General features: G+C 46.5%; 1 protein-coding gene across 4 annotated transcripts in view; it reads left to right on the top strand.

The window, feature by feature from the left end:
• Positions 1–3,725: 3,725 nt before the first annotated feature.
• Positions 3,726–13,963, top strand: part of FRMD4B (FERM domain containing 4B) — a 163,153-nt gene continuing 152,915 nt past the window's right edge. For 2 of the 4 annotated variants that reach the window (XM_059716024.1, XM_059716023.1), the window contains exon 1: positions 5,656–5,995. The gene's annotated coding sequence lies outside the window, so the exon portion shown is untranslated. Of the gene's footprint in view, positions 3,815–5,655; positions 5,996–13,963 lie in introns of those variants that run through there. The other 2 variants (XM_019499738.2, XM_059716022.1) reach the window with 2 other exon arrangements.

Here is a 13,963-nt window from a genome sequence, read left to right as displayed (position 1 = left end):
GGGTAGAGTAAGGAGGACTCATCCTTGGATGTCCTTACATCTGGTAAAAAGTCGTCCACATTGCACTGCAGTGTTTACTCCGGTATAGCAGCCCTGCCAGGATTTTTATCCCCCAGCAACCTTTTGATTTGATAATAATGCAGTGCTAAAACAGATAAAGAGCATTTATCCCAACTACTATAAATTTTGGCTGGCCTTTCAAATCCACTCAGAGGAAGCTTTCTCCCCCCTCTGTGTCTAGACTTTGATTTAAGATTAGCTGCAGAAGGAAAATGGATGCATACATAATACTGAAACGACTGGCAGTGTAATTTCCCTTAATGAGGCAATACATCCGAGACGGTACATACCGGGAGTTTTCACTGCTCAGGTTCCAACTAGAATCGGAAACTATTGTTACATTGGCCGGTTTTGTTTTTGGCATCATCCTACTCGAGCCTGTCACGTTCGGTTGTGTTGAGTGAACACAGCCTGGCGGTGAACAATGGGAGAAGCTTGGTGTGGGACAAGGCAGGTAAGAGGGGACTTGAGTGATGTCAGATCATGTGTGGGAGTCAATGCCATAACGCGATGATACTGCATCATCCCAGACTCACAGCGACTTGATATGAGGATGCAAATGTCACCATATTGCCCTGCATTTTTAAGGCATCCTGAAGCTGGAGAGGAACAGCAAACAGAAGAAAAAACATGAAGCATCCCCAAGACAATAAGGCAAGAGGACCTGAAGTGCAGGGCATCACTGTGGGAGAAGAAAGGGAGCTGCGTTAAGAACAGGAGCTCAGACTGTGCAAGGAGTACGGACAGCTTTAATACACCAGTTCCTGGGTAAGAAGGAACCAGTGCCATTCAGCTGTAAAAACCTGCATGTTAATATAGATAATACACAGACTAGACAACCAGGCCTTGCTGTAGTTTCATTTCTGCCCTCCAAAAAGCACTTCCACGCAACATACATCATTAAGATAGTCTACAGCTGGAATAAGTATGGAGATGCAGACTTAGCAACAGTGGGGTTAAGAGCCATCATCTGCTAAAGAGGTATCTTTTTAAAGGAAAAAACAAATATGATTTTTGGGGTGCTCTGGCAATATATACACACACATACATACACATATATATATTTATACACATAGATAGATAGATAGATAGATAGATAGATAGATAGATAGATAGATAGATAGATGTACACTCACATACACGCCATTTTTGCTAACAGGATTAAGACCACCTATTACTTTTCTGCAATTCTTTCCTAATCGCCTACCAACATGAGCTTCCACCCAAGTGCCCCACTCTATCCCCAGTTATTCCCCCTAGAGTGGGCAAAGATTTACCGCTGCCTGGCTTGGTTTGATGGAGAGTCAGATTTCAGAGCTCACGTTGCTGGAGCCTACACTTGATCTGACAACCACTGAACAATAGCCAAAGACTGCACTGCCTATTCATTACTGTACTTTAGACAGCCTATTACCGTATGGTAATTAGAAGCCTGTATGTCTAACACAAAGGCACCAGCCCATGTGCTTTTTGTGCTAGGGCCTCTTTCCTATGGCAGTGATAAGAAAACCAGCCTTTACTCTTAGCTAGAGCATCACGGTATATTTAAGTAAATAAAACCCACTGTGCCTGGTCCCCGTCTCCAGCTCATCAGAGCTGTCATGTACTGGGACAGACCCTAGGTCCATCTTGCCCAGTCTCCTGTGTCACACAGCCGTAGAGGTGGAAATGCAGAGTGAGCTGGGGTTGACCTGGGTTATTTTCGCCTGGTGTTCCTCTTTGTCCCACGGCCACTAGCATTTGAGGTCTAGGATGTTCTGATTCAGCATCTGTTTTCTCAGTCCTGGGCTCCTCATCTAAGGCGAAACAGGGAAGTTGCCTCTGCTCCCAGCCCCAGGGAGCGATAAGGAGGGAAAGCATCAGGAGCCACCTTGGACCACACAACCCGGCCAGCCCTGCTCCTCCCAGAGCGTCCAGCACAGGACTGGGCCCAGGGAGGGCCGAGCCCTGGGAGCCCAGCTCTCTTCCACTGAGCACGGCCAGGGCCGGGCTGAGCCCTTGCTCCGTCGTGACAGGGGAAGCACCGGGCTTCGCCGCGGGGCTGGGCAGCACACGCACGCAGCCTGGGGAAGGGGTTGTGGGGATGTGAGCATATGTATACATGCACCCGTGTGCATTCGTGTACACACGCACACACCTAAATGTATAGAAACTCCACACACATGGATTTATAGAAACTACCTGTGCGCGCAATCAGATGTACAGCAACTCCACACAAATAGGAACTGCACGCACACACACAGAGGAAAGTATAAAAACTGCACTGATGCATACAGATGTATAGAACTTACACACAAAATACACACACATAATGTATAGAAACTGTGCGCACACTCATAGATGTATAGAAACTCTATATGTACACACACATACACACAGACACACAGGGGAATGTATAGAAACTACACATGCACACACCTAAATGTATAGAAGCTCCACACACGGATGCATAGAAACTACCCGAGTGCACACATAGATGTACAGCAACTCCACACACACACACACACACACACACACACAAGGATGTATAGAAACTGCACTGATGCACGCAGATGTAAAGAAACTACACACACAAAAACACACGGGAATGTATAGAAACTGCGCGCGCACACACATAGATGTATAGAAACTCCACACGCACACACATACACACAGACACACACAGGAATGTATAGAAACTACACACGCATACACCTAAACATATAGAAATTCCACACACACGGATGCATAGAAACTGCCCGTGTGCACACAGATCTACAGCAACTCCACACACACAAACAAACAAGCACACACAAATAGCATCCACAAACACACACAAACACAGAGAAATGTATAGAAACTGCACTGATGCATGCAGATGTATAGAAACACACACACACACACACACACACAGAGGAATGTATAGAAACCGTGTGTGCACGCACACAGATGTATAGAAACTCCACATGCACACACACATATACACACACACGTGGGAATGTATAGAAACCACACACACACACACACACACACACAGAAATTACATGCACACACACAGATGTACAGCAACTCCACATACAGAAACTGTGCACACACACACACACATATAGAAGTACCACATATGCACGCACATGTATAGAAACTACACACACACACACACAAATAGGAACTGCGCGCACACACACACGGATGCATAGAAACTACCTGCACACACAAATGTACAGCAACTCCACACACACACACACACACACAGAAGTACCGCATATGCAGGCACATGTATAGAAACTACACACACACACACACACAAATAGGAACTGCGCGCGCACACACGGATGCATAGAAACTACCTGCACACACAAATGTACAGCAACTCCACACACACACACACACACACACAGAAGTACCGCATATGCAGGCACATGTATAGAAACTACACACACACACACACACACACAAATAGGAGCTGCACGCGCGCGGACGCAGGGACATATAGGAATTACACACACACACACACACACACACACACACACGCAGGCAGGCAGGCACACGGGGCCGTGCAGAAGCACGCCCGCGCCCCGCCCAGCCCGGCTCATCCCATCCCATCCCATCCCATCGCATCCCGGCGCGGGCACCTGCTCCCGGGCGCGGCTCCGCATCGCATCGCGCCGCCCCGCCCCGCGGGCAGGGACCAGGCGGCTGCGGGCGGGGATGCGCCGGGGCCGGCGGGAGCAGGAGGCGCAGCGCAGCGCAGCGCAGCGGGCGGAGGCGGCCCGAGGTTGGTGCATGGCTGGGCGGGAGCATGGCGCGGGGTGCGGGGAAAGAGCCCGGCAGGGGCGGCCGGGGTGGGGGGACTAGCAACAGTAACAATAGTCCCCGCCACTGTAACAGTCCGAGCAAGAGCCGTGCCCGCGATGGGGACAATAGTGGGGACAACAGCAATAGTAGCAAGAGTCAGACTCAAGCACCGCAGTCCAGGAGGAGGCGTGTGAGGACGGCACCTATCCCTCCTTGGTGGCATTTGTCCCCTGTCCTTTTTGGGCGCTGCCAAAGAGAAGCTGCAGTTTTGCAGATGTGGAGGAGGGTACTTTTATGTCGCTTTCCTTTGGGATTTCCCTGTGCCCCGAGTGGCGTGTATTTATCCGGATGTCTGGATGCTGCAGCGAAGGCAGGCGAGCGCTGTCACTGGAGCTTAGCGGGTGGCTCGGGGCTGCCCTGCGGCCACCCTTCCCTTCCAGCCTTGCTTGCCCTGTGTTTGTTTGCAACATCAGGCTCATCAGCATTCAGCTCCCAGCCCAGCGCATCCATGCCTGAGTGCATGTGGCATCACAGACTCGCTTTTTTTTTTGAAGCTTAGACAGCTTCCCTTGCTTTGTCACACTCGCTTTACCTTCCTGGCTTCACCCTGCTTCCTCTTTCCTTTCCTAGAATAGTCTCATTCCCAGCATTGTTTTTCAGTATCTGTTTCCTCTCATCCGCCTCTTTCCTTCCACCCCTGATGTCACTTCAGTTTCTGGTCCCATATTATATTCTCTACCTTGTTTTCTGTCTCTTTGCTCATCCTCCCAACTCTTTTCTGACTTCAGCTTGCCATCCAAAGGAGTGTACATCCCTTTCATAGATGTCATAGGTTTCTAGGGTTGGAAGGGACCTGGTAGATCATCGGGTCCGACCCCCTGCTCCAGGCAGGAAGGAGCGCTGGGGTTAAGTGTGTGCCTTAAAACAGGCAAACACAGAGTTTGGTTAAGTTTAAATTGTTTGGCACAGGTTTGAGCTGAACTGAAATGAGAACCTCTTAAACCACATTAAGAGAGCTTTAACGAGCATTTAGACCAGTTTAACTTAATCTGTTTGACACCATTACTTTATTTAAACATGTGCAATTGATGCATGTAGGCAAGACCTGAACTCATCATCGAAACCATAGATATTTCAGTGCCAGGTATTGAAATACGGCACATGAAATAAAATAACTCATATTTCCTTTTCCACTCTTTCACTCCTAAGCCAAGATGTAATGGGCATGAGCCTATGTAACCAAAGGCAACAAATAGGCCTAGGTCTAGATCAGGGGTGGGCAAAATGCGTTCTATCCAGCCTGCGGGGCTCCTAACAAATTTAGAAAATTAATATTAATCTGCCCTGAGCTGCCTGTCATGCGGCCCTCAATAGCTTGCCGAAACTCAGTAAGCGGCCCTCTGCCCAAAATAATTGCCCGGCCCTGGCCTAGATGCTTACCTGGTGTTATTTAATAGCTTCATAGCTGCTGAGGCTCTGGCCTGGGCTTGGAAAGATTTACCAATGACATCTAGTAACCTGAGGGGTACAATTAAAACAACGGATCCTACTGAAAACCAAACCAAACACAACGGATCCTACTGAAAACCCAAAGCTGAGATCCTACCAGCATGGCGTGCCTGGAGCAGATAGGACCTGGAGCAGAAAGCAGATCAGCAGAGGAGCACAGGGCAGTGGAAGGGGATCAGAAGGTGCAGGGCTTAATTTGTGGCACACCTGCCAAAAAGGTTGGTTGCTACTGACTTGGAGCTGTTTCAAGAGGGAGCAAGAGTGCAGCTGAGCTGATTTGGGTCCATTTCTTGTCTGGCCACTGTGAAAAAAGTCACGTCTTGAATCAGTTTTTACTCAGCTGCACATTGGGAAAGCTCTGAGCAGAGGCACAGAGAGGAGAGTTTCATCTGCAGACTCAAGAAGACTGCTGTACTGTGGTTACTTGGGACTGCATTGGGCTAGGATATTTTTATGATCATAAGGGCAAGAATCTAGAGCTAGTTCAGCAGACACAGAGAAGGACAACGCTGAGACGGAAATAATGTTCTTTGCTGACTTTTTCAGACGGATTTTCTTTGTTTATCTATTTGCTCTTACCTTTAAAAAAAGAGAGAGATTATTCTGCAGAAGGTAGCAATCCTTGCCTTGCCAAGATTTCTGTTCCTTTCAGGTGAGTGAGTTTTAAAGTCTGGTGAGTTCTATATAGAAATTTGCCTTGTTGGTTTGAGAGGTCTTGACTAAGTCCACAAACATAATTGGTCTTTATTTTGACTGTTTTGATGTAGTGAAAGCGCCAAAGCACGTAGTGAGAAAGCCTGGCAGTGATTATTCACTACAGTTGTATACATGTTATCTTATTCAAAGGCAATAATTGTCTGGAGATTTTCTATTCTTAAATGAGCCCTGGAATCCTATAATTTCAAGCATTATAGGAGCAAGTGAATTCCTGAGGTCTGACTTGCAGGTGAATTTTTGTGTGGTTTTCTGCCAACCCTTTGTTGTTGCTTTAATTTGCTAAAGCTGATGTGTTTTATGGGTAGCAAAATTGCTATCTGCTTCCCAGGACTAAATACTGTGAATGTGTTTCAGCGGTGGAAACTGGGGGGAAGTTCCACAGTTTTCTGTTTATACTTAAAAAAACAAACCCGAAGCAGACTGTTAAACTTGGGAAGGTTTATTCGAAGTGGTGTTTTCATAACTGGGCGAAGGTGATTAGATCTGTTGAACGTGGATGGACACGTAAAGACCACTATCCTTCATTGCAGGCTTTGTGGCAACCTCAACGGAGAACTGGGGACTGGAAGGATGGTGGGAAGGAGTTGCTTTTCCTGCCCTTACCCCCACACTGCATGCAAAGTGGGTCCTATCCTTTTAAACAGTTTGTGGCAAAAAGCACACAGCTGGCTTCCAGATAACTGTGATTGTGCTAACTACATTCATTGAAGCCCTGTTAGCTTCTGCAGTAGCTAGCAAGAAAACTGGACAAATCCATGCCTGTGCAAGGCAAGTGTGGCTGCCTACAAGTGTTTGGCAAATCCGGTAAATACAGTTTTAGGTGGTGGCCTAAACTATGAATGGATTAGATGACATAATTGGCTGCATTATCTGATCCTTCATACTTATTTTCAAACCTCTTCTGCACCCTGCGTGTAGCCTACGCTCTAATAAACAGTAGAGTTTGATCCTCTGGACAGTTCACCTGCTCTGAATCCACAATAAAACAAATCTGACGCTGTAGCAATCAAAGGTGTTGGGTTTTTGAGATTTCCAAGCTTAACCTGAAAAGTAGCTATAACTTTTTGTGCCTACTGAATCCAGGACTAATCAGAGTATCCTAAATTGGGAGAGAAGGAATAGTTGGCTTCTGGTTTGGGAAACTCAGACTATAATCTAGAGGAGCAGTGACTGCTGTAGTTGTAACAGCAGCTTGTGTTTCAGGTTGAGTGTTTGGGGTTTAAAATCCTGCTGATCTTGACTTTTAGGCTAACACTTGACTTACACCTGTATAAAACAGGTCAGAATTTGCCCCTGTATTCTTGCCGTTTCCCACTCCTGCGAGTTACAAACTCTTGAGCTAGGATGTATCCATGTGCTGGCCAGTGTTCAGACTGTATTTGACTGTCTGTTCAAAGTGACATGTAGAAATGAAGCTGTGTGCAGCTAGGATGTCATTTATGCTAAGCAGGAGGAGTGGGAATTGAAGGAAGAGTTACATTTTGGCATTTGCCATCCACCGTGGGCCTTGGAGTTGGAAGGCAGCAGTCCAGGCAATGCTGTGGTCTTGTCTGCAAGCATGTGAGTAGTTTCAAACTTCACTATTTAACGTTAAGGGAGAGGAGATTTAAGTGGTATTAACCTTAGTTACGCTGGCACAACTCCAGTATCTTGAAAGGGCTGTGCCTGACTCAGAATAGGGTAAATGAGGAGAATCAAACCCCAAGTTTTTGTGCTCTGCCTTGCAGGTAAAGATTTCTATTCTGTTTTAACCAGCTGCTTTGACAGAAGAGATCTCTCTACACACCCTGGCAGCCAGCTGTGCATGAGAGGTGGTGGATGCTCCATAAATGGAGGTAGACACTCCTATCGCAGATGCATGAGAAATAATGATTCAGGACACCACAGTGCCAGGGCAGAGATGATTTCCCTGGGAGGCCTTCCCACTTGCATGGTTCTCTGAAAACACCCGTCCCTGTCATTGCCTTCTCTGCCGCCTGCTGATTTCAACCGACAGCATCAGCCCAAGACCAGACGAGGGGCGGGCCAGCAATGTCGGCCTCTGTCTCTTTGTTGCACCTCACTGAGTCCATTGGTCAGTGCAAAGCATGCAGGGAGCCACGTGGATTTGGAAAGGAAGAGCATCTGAGAGCTGAAGCTTGCAACAAGAGCACCTTGCTTGCCAGAGTTCACAGCCTGTGGAACAGCTCTTAGCCCCCTGGTGCCCCTTGGCACGATGAAGGCAAGTGCTTGTCTGGACAGGCATTGATAATGAGCATAAATTAGACTGGTCCTTGCAGCTGATTGCAAGCATGGTCAGACCCAGTTAATTTAAGCAGGCTGTTAGATGATGGTTTACATAGATTATACCCCAAATCCAGGGATAATGTGTTTCAGTGGAGTTGCTAGTGTTAGATTTTAATTGGCATGCTACAGTATAACCCCTTCTTTGTGCTTGATAGATAAATTCCCACTTTCATGGTGCAGGTAAAGATTTGCCTGGTGATGGAGATGAGAACAAAGCAGATGCATTCATTTTAAGGATCTCTGAGCAGCTGAGGACAGCTGTAGACCGTGTAAAGCCATGTGACTGGTCAGGGGCTTTTTGGATCACCACATCACTGAAGAAGAGACTGATTGAAGAGAGGCAGAGGCTTGAATGCCTTTGGATTTGCAATTAGAGATGCTGCTGAACTAGCACAAGCCATATGCTCTAGGATTGGTCAATACTTAAAACCTTTCGGGCACATGGACATACAATTACATGAAATGCAGAGTTCAGAAACTAGATTGTAGTGTATTAAGTGACTTGTATAGCTGCCTCTTTGTAACAGCCTCAAAACATGTCATTGTTTTATAAAGACTGGTTCTCTATAATAGGAGTGCCCTGGGCAGCTTAGAATAGGTGCATCTATATTTTTTTAATGAGGTCAACATTTTACTTTTAAAAAATGGGTGTCACAGGGAAGCTTCCATTGTTGGGATCCAGCCTGTTTGGGACATTAAACTTCTCCCCTCAACTCCCAATCCTATTGCATCAGTGCTTTCAACAGCTGTTAACAATGCTACAGATGGGATATAATGAGCAGATGAGAGAAACTTTCAACACCATCAAACACGGTGCCTTGAAACTCCAGGAATTTCTGGAAAATGTATAATGGAGGTGAAATGCACACACATGCTCCTGAAAAAAATGTGTAATGGACCTTGATTGAGCACACACTGCAGCTTCAGTTAGCCTTTTTTGTTTTAAGGGCATAACATAAGACGGCTGCTTTCAACTTCTCAGTGTATAGTCCTGTATATGGGCCGTGTGATATATTATACCCAGTACTAGGAGATCATGTTTTGTTTCAGGTTTTGAACTATTGTCAAAACTGAGACGAAAAGAAAAGGAAGTCTTAAGGGGGAGGAGAAGCACGTGCACACACGCACACATTTTAAATATACATTTGGAAGCGGCTCTAACTGTATCCAACCGTTCGAACCCCATCATAAATGTATAATCTACTAGTTTATAGAGCCAATGTGAAACATCCTGCCTGAAAATGTATACAGCACTGTCAAGACATCATAAAACGGAGACAGAGATAATGGATATCCTAAACCATCTTTTTCATCCATATGGTTCGTTTCCAGTCGGAGGCTGAGTTCCTTTTCAAGGCAAGACAGCTCTTACGGTGGGAGATGGGGAATCTAAACCCTTTTCCAGAGTTTTGCCCAGTCTAGTTTTTGAGACTGAGCTGGGCTGTTTTGAGCATTGTTCCCCAGCTGAGTTAATGTCCCACTTTATAAATCTTGCTTCCATTTAGTTCATTTTTTTTCCTTCACAGCGTAGCAAAGAAGTTTGCTTAAGAAACACCCGTTTCCTCTGTGTGTTGCAGGTATCCAAGTGGAGATGTATACACCTTTGCTTGGGCTGGTTGTTCTGGCTTCATGCCGATAAGAGAGGAGAAAAATAGTTTTAATCTGGGAAAATCCCCTCCCCCCCCCTTATTAACAATCCCATGGCAAAAAGATACAAGACTCAATGTGGAAATCAGGCCTTGTTAAAGTCCATATTTGCAGCTGGAATTTCAGCCTCAGTTTTATTTTACTACACCTGGGAGCACGTTGGACTGACTTTCATACCCTGGAATTGTATTGATTTTTGAGAAGAAAGGATAAAAAAATATGACTAATAGAGTAAGGTGGAAAGAGGATACCATCATTGTTGGTGAGTGGTATCTCATGGGAGAAAATTAAAATACCTCCTAACATCTTGGATGCTTCTGCACACTGGGGATTAACTTTCTGGAGAAAGAGCTGCCATCCCAGAAGCCTGTTTTCTGTCGAGCACTAACTGCTCCTGGTGACTCTAAGGAATGACCTTTGCTACCATGTGTGACAGCCCTGCCTTAAGTCCTATCCTTGGAAGATGGTTTAGTTCTCTTGTGAAAACTGGTAGCTCTTTATTCTTTCAAAGTAATTTGATTCAGCCATGTGGCTCCTGAACGTGGACGTGTACCTGTTGCTCGGCAGGGAGAGTTGCATTGTCAGGACCCCTCTTCTCCCTCTCCCTACTGATTCTTGTCCTGTGGTTGGATTAATAATGGGAGCAATCGTGTTGTGCTGTGTGTGTTTGTAATTGGGCTGTCTTTTAATAGGGACTGTAATGACCAGTGGTGATTTGGGAGGCAGAGCAAACCAATGCAGTAAGGGTGCTGACAGAAGGGATACTTCTTGTGCCATCAGCCCTTTGAAAGCTCTCTACAGTCATGCCCTGACAGAAGTGCAGGGCTGAAGAGTGCTTTAAAAGTGCCCGATTATGCAACAAATTAACCCTCATCTAATGAGAGAGGCAGCTTCATTAACTTCTGTCAGTCTCTGTGTCAGTCGGGGCTGGGTGATGCAGCTCAGCCCTACTCTGTCTGCAGGAAGGGAAAGGGAGGGAGCTGTGGGCTGGAGCTTGCCCAACCTGAGTTAGGGGTGGGGGCAGGTGGATTGAACCCCCATCCTTCTCATGACCTTCTTCCCAGCTCCCTCCCCTCCAACTCAGGCTGGGCAAACCCCAGCCCAGAGCTCTCTCCCCTCCCTTCTCCCTCCCCCATCCTGCAGACAGCACCAGAGCTGGGAGCGGCGTGCAGGGCTAGGAGAGACAAGCTGCTGGCAGGCAGGTCTTCATCTGGATTGGCGCCAAAGTGGAGCTTGATTTTTTTTTTTTTAATTTTTTTTTTGCCCCCCTCACCCAACAAGTGGACTGGGGAGTCACTCTAACTCATGATGCTTTCTGTAAAGCGCCATGAGTTAGAGCAGGGAGCTGCATGTCTGTCAGCACCCTAGGTGTTGCTTGCATTTGCCTGTTTTTGCAGACTTTGATTGTTGCTAAGGGCATTGCTTCTTTCTGGACCTTTTGCATCCTGAGACCTCTTGCTACTTTTGCCTTCCCTTGCCTCTTCCTTGCTTGAATCTTTAACTGGCAAAGAAACAATTAAACTGAGCATTGCCAAATGAAACAACCCAGGTGGAGTTGAAAAGCTTTTGGCTGCTTCGACCAGGCTGTAGGAGAGTGCTTCTGCGGGCCAGAACTGACTGGACTCCAATGAAAATGCTTTCCAAAGACTCCTCCATGATTGACATTTATGTAATATAAGAACAATGTGCTTAAAGCGTCACGTAGCAAAAAATGAAGGGCTCCTGGCTGGTGAACCTATATCTTTGAGAGATGCTGGCAAGAACTGACTTGTTGGGAAACACAAAGGAAGGAGCTCGCACAGACTTTTTCTTTTTAATTAAATTAAAGAAAAAAAACGTGCAGAGAAACAGGGTTTTGTTTTCTAACTTTGTTAATATTCCACCTACACATCATCGCAAGACAGCAGCAAGGCTGTAGCGAAGCAGATGAATGCTCAGATTCACGTTACACAGCAGTGTAATATCCGGAGCCTGCTAAGACTTGAGCCTGTGCTTCGCTCTGTGTTTCTGAATGGTCCCATTAACTTCAAGGAGTCTCGTTCTGTGTGTAACATAAAGCAAACGGGCTCTTCTTTGCAGGCTCGCTGCCTGAGAGCAGATTCTTGTTCCAAAGCAAATTGAAACTAACTGAAATTTTAATGATGCTCTCCCAGTAAAACCAATGCGCTGCATATAGAACTTGCTCAGTGAGCAGGAAGGTTTAAAAGGAAGGGCTGCCTCACCACCCAGTTGATATCTTGTATCGTTTACATAGTCAATTGTTTTATTAAAGCAGAAGACAACTGTTTTGAAAGCTTTCCCCAACAAAAATATATAGCGGAAAATTAATTGCATCTAAAGTGCTTCCATCATGAAAGTACTTGATTGTAAATGTCCTTTCCTGCTGCAAGGAAAGACTTTGAACAGAGCTGCACGGATGCAGTGGTTCACCACTCAAATCTGTTTTGAGCTAAGTCACTCGTGGGAAGTCGCTGAACTTGTCTATCCTTGAAAGCAGGATGCGGTTCTGCCTGGCAAAATGAAGCACGGTGTTGTCCTCCAAGGGCAGCAAAGAAAGTTTGGCCCAGGTTACCTTTCCTGGTTGTTCCTGCTGTAAGAGCATGTTTGTAAGCTTTGCTGTTCTGACTTTTGTGCTTATGAAAGGTGTTCATCTGACAGCCCTGGAGACAGAAGACTTATTTATCAATAATGCATATGTAGAAGTTCTGTACGCTTGCTGGCGGCACGTGCTGACCATGAGAGGCTTGGGATAACAGAATAAGTTGCATTTAATTTCCCTTCTCTTCAGAGGCTGAAAATCATAGTGCTTGGGGGATGGGGGCTGTTGTGGGTAAGTGAGGTCAGTTATCTGAAGAGCAAGGTTTGGTCATGGGCTAGACCTGGGTTTTCAATCTGAGACTTAGCAGGTGAGCAAGAACCCAGTTCCTCGATTCATGGGAACCTCGGCCACTTGTTTTGCATGTTGCTGCATCCTGGGGCCTGGCATGCTTGTTAGCTTTGCACGTAGGATGCATCTGCATAAACCCATGCAGCTGGGCACAGGTAATCGGGTTAATTTGGGTACCAGGAGCAGTATTAGCGTGATGCCATGCCCCCCGCTGCTCTATCTGCTCCTCAGCTGGGCTTGCTAGCTGGAGTACAGTGCTCTGTACATGTGTGTGTGGAGGTGGGGGCGATGGGTGTGCTGAGTTGCTCAGTTCATTGGCAAGGGGCAGAAAGCAAGTTGGATTCAAGGGAAGGCTGAAATGTGGGTTGTTGAAGGGGAGAATAAATGCCTCCAAGGTAAAAAGTCACCCCCCTGGATTCTACACAGGGGTCGGGCATATCAAGGGTTTTTTTAAAGTAAATAGGATTTGAAACAAAGAGGATTTTTAAAAAAACCCCTCAAATCTGAGCAGCCCTTTCAAGCTAAAATAAAACCAGTCTTTAGCCCTGCTGTGGAGCCTGCCTTTATGAGAGGCTCTTTTAATGAGCTACTTCACTGCTAATTGCTCTCCCTCTCTCCACTTTGAATGGCAGGGAGCTGCTTTTAAGAGAGCGCTGTTGCGGTTCAGTGGTAGAATCCATGTCTGCTCGCGGGTGACGCAGGTTCGATTCCCAGCCATGTGCATAACTGCAGCCATCAAGGCACCCGATGTCCCGACTCAGTCTGGTCTTTGGATGCTGTCTAAAGAGAGGATGGAGGGTCCGGGCAGCCTCCACTCCTCCATACTCCTGGCTAGGTGCATGTGGTGAAAGTCTGGATGACTTCTCACGTAGATACCATGATGTGAGCATTGACGGTTGCGTATGATGCCTTGGCCCCTCTGCATCCTTGCCACCACTGCTGTCCAGAGGCAAAGCCAATCATGAGCAAAGCATTAATTCCTTGTCTCCCAGGGGTCATGCCCGGTCACAAGCTCTTGTGCTTGTACAAGCAAGTTACATTTCTTGGCCCATTTGAGTGAGAGAAATCCTTTCCCAGGCTTTT

This window comes from Alligator mississippiensis, chromosome 12, assembly GCF_030867095.1.
Source record: "Alligator mississippiensis isolate rAllMis1 chromosome 12, rAllMis1, whole genome shotgun sequence".
NCBI lineage: Eukaryota > Metazoa > Chordata > Crocodylia > Alligatoridae > Alligator > Alligator mississippiensis.
The sequence above is the reverse complement of the archived record's forward strand: the minus strand, read 5'-3'. Positions and strand labels throughout refer to the sequence as shown.